The sequence below is a fragment of the Muntiacus reevesi genome, chromosome 18, assembly GCF_963930625.1.
Source record: "Muntiacus reevesi chromosome 18, mMunRee1.1, whole genome shotgun sequence".
Taxonomy (NCBI): Eukaryota; Metazoa; Chordata; class Mammalia; order Artiodactyla; family Cervidae; genus Muntiacus; species Muntiacus reevesi.
Genome location: NC_089266.1, coordinates 12714324 through 12717494, shown reverse-complemented (window position 1 = coordinate 12717494; position 3171 = coordinate 12714324). Strand labels below are relative to the sequence as shown.

General features: G+C 52.0%; 1 pseudogene; it reads left to right on the top strand.

The window, feature by feature from the left end:
* Nucleotides 1–883: 883 nt before the first annotated feature.
* Nucleotides 884–1312, top strand: LOC136150295 (protein phosphatase 1 regulatory subunit 14B pseudogene; annotated as a pseudogene).
* Nucleotides 1313–3171: the final 1859 nt, after the last annotated feature.

Genomic DNA, 3171 nt, shown 5'->3' with positions numbered 1-3171 from the left:
CCTCTTCCAGCTTCTAGAAGCTGCCATTGTCCCCTGGCTCATGGCCGCACCACTCTAATCTCTGCCTCCAGGGTCACATTGACACCCTGTCTTCCTCTTACCAAGGGATGCCATTTAGAGCCCAATCCCCACCCCCCTCCCCATCTCAAGGTCAATAATCACATCTGCAAAGTTGCTTCAGCCATACAAGGGGACACATTTACAACCTTGTGGGTAGTTTTTCAACTGACCACACAGGCCCCTCCCCTCTTGCAGATGACAACCCTGCTCCAGGAGAAACCACCATCTCCAGTTCTGATGGTGCAGCAGGTAAAGAATCCGCCTGCAATGCAGAAGACATGGGAGATGCAGATTTGATCCCCGAGTGGGGAAGATCCCCTGGAAGAGGGCATGGCAACCCTCTCCAGTATTCTTGACTGGGAAATCCCATGGATGGAGGAGCCTGGTGGCTACAGTCTATGGGGTCGCAGAGTCAAACTGACTGAGCAACTAAGCACAACAGCATAGCCAATTCTGTGTTGTCTTCTCTACTTGTCTGCATCCACCTTGGTATGCATCCCTGAACAGCGGGTTCCTGAGTCTGCCTGCTTTGAGCTTTGTGCAGAGTGAACTGCATGTAGGTCTGCTTTGCAACTTGCTTTCTTTGCTCAACATGTTGATAGCTTACAGTGAATGATGTGGGATTTGTGATCTCGGAAGATTTAGCCTCCCTGGACCAGGGACCAGGCTTGATCACTCAAGAGCTTTTGTGTAGCAGAAAAGAGCTTTTGTGTCCTTTTATTAAATGGACAGAAAGCTTCCGCCCAGGGGCTCCGCATGCTAAGTGGCCCGGAGCTAGCGGGCAGGCTTCAGGGAGGGGCCTGACTTGGCCCCAGCGGCCGCCATGGCGGAGAGCGGCCCCATGGGGGGCGCAGCGTTGGAGGCCCCGGCCAACGGACTGGGGCATAGCGGCCCAGGGCCCGGGGTGTCTACTTTCAAGCCCCCCTGGGGCTGCAGACGAGGGCTGCCACGAGGGCCCAGTGAGGCGCCAAGGTAAGGTCACGGTCAAGTAGGACCGCAAGGAGCTACAGAAGCACCTCAACCTGGAGGAGTGGATCCTAGAGCAGCTCACTCGCCTCTACGACTGCCAGGAGAGGAGATCCTGGAGCTGGAAATTGATGTGGATGAACTGGACACAGAAGGTGATGATACCCAGGCTGCCAGGATCAAGGAGCAACTGGTTGACTGTTACAAACCCACTGAGGCCTTCATCTGTGGCCTGTTGGACAAGATCCAGGGCATGCAGAAGCTGAGCACACCCCAGAAGAAGTAAAGGTCCTCGACCCAGCTGAACGGTGGCTCCACAGGATAATTGCTGCCCCCGGACTTCATAGCAACAGCAATATCAGGGGTCCCTGCGGCCAGGCCCGGTGCCACGAGCAGGGCTCCCTGTGGCCCTGCCCCAGGGTCCTCTTCCCTGCGCCCTCAGTTTTCCATTTTTGGGGTTTTTTATTATTATTAAACTGACGGGACTTTTTGTGTTTTTATATTGACTGCAGCGTGGGCCCTTTAATAAAGCTAGGATGTGCCTTTGGTGCCAAAAAAAGGAAAGAGAAAGCTTCTGACAGAGACTTCAGAAGGGGGCCCCCACCCACATCTTTATCAAGGCCTTATATACTTTAACCAGATCCACTCCCACAACATACACCTTAAATTAACAAGATTAGAATTAACAATAGAAAGGTCTTACCAGACCCACTCCCACAACATACTTCTTAAGATAACAAGATTAGTCAGAAGGTTCTTGTTAAGGAGAAACATGTCCACAAGCAAGACACTTTGTTATATTGACTGATACAAAGCAATATAGGGAAAAAAAAAAAGGTGGTCCTTTTCTCCTCCTTGAGAGCCCCAGACCCCTTCCTATTTCTCAAGGGCTCCAGACCCCTTTCTCCTCCTTGGGGACCCCAGACTTCTTATCAACCTGCCTAGGAATTGACTCTCTTCATTTGATGTTCATCCATGTGGACATAAGGGGCTCTAGTGTTCGCTTCTTGCCTCTCTGGTGCTGCGTATCTGTCCATTGAAAGGTAGATGGAGATGCAGTGCAACTCTTTTCCATGGGTAGCTAAATTCCCTGGCCTTGCTCAGTACTTTTTATCTTTTAAAAGAAACTCTTTAATAACCCCACAGTAGACAGACAGCTCACTGGATGCCCAGCCCCCAGTGGAGACACACTTGGTCACAGGGACACTGACAGCATTCCAAAAGCATTCTGAGAAGTGGGGCCTACGCTGTTAAAATGTTAGAGGGTGTTTTCCCTCTTACAAATAGAAAGCTGGGTTTTAATACAGAACAGATTAGTGCCTCTTGGGGGGGCTTTGTGTCCTGGGGGGGCCCTGTGTCCCTACAGGAGCTTCTCCGTGTCCTGAAGGGGGCTCTGTGCCTTGGGTCATCTGTGTCACCTGCGTGTCTGTGGGTAGCTCCGGGTCCTGGGCTGGGGGGCAGTCTGCGTCCCTGTGGCGGGGGTCTCTCTATGGGGAGGTGGAGGGTGGGGTGGGAGAGTCTAGACATTCATTTACACTTGACTCTTGAACAACACAGGGGTTAGGGACGACCGCCTTTCACACAGTAAAAACATCTGCGTCTAATTTACAGTCTTCCCTCTTATCTATGATATCTATGGTTCTGCAGCTGCAGATCTAACCAACCAGGGTCGTGTGGTAGGCCGGAGACGTATACTCTTGAAAAAAAAAATCCGCGTGTTAAGTGGCCCCGCATTGTTCAAGGGTCATTTGTGCTTCCATTTCCTCACTTCCACCCATTTTGCTCTTTTCGCGAACATTTTACTAGCACACCTGTTAAAAACTCCACAAAGCATTGTTATTTATACTGAGATACTTATCCTTTTATCAATTAAAAATAAGAAAATCTCTTACTTTAATTTGCATGATTTCCGGGGGGACAGGCTTGAGTTAGTGTGAGAGTCTGGGTCCTGCCTGCTCCTGAGGTTTGAGGGGAAAGGCTAGGGTACCCAGTCAGGTGGTTCCCGCCCTCAGCCCCGTGCTCCAGGGATGCGACCCCGCCTCTCAGGTCAGGCCCCGCCCCCAAGCCGAGTCGACCCTCCCTCTTCGGACGCGGCCCCGCCCCCCCGTAGACGTGACGCTCTCGGCGTTCCCTCCCCGCCCGGCA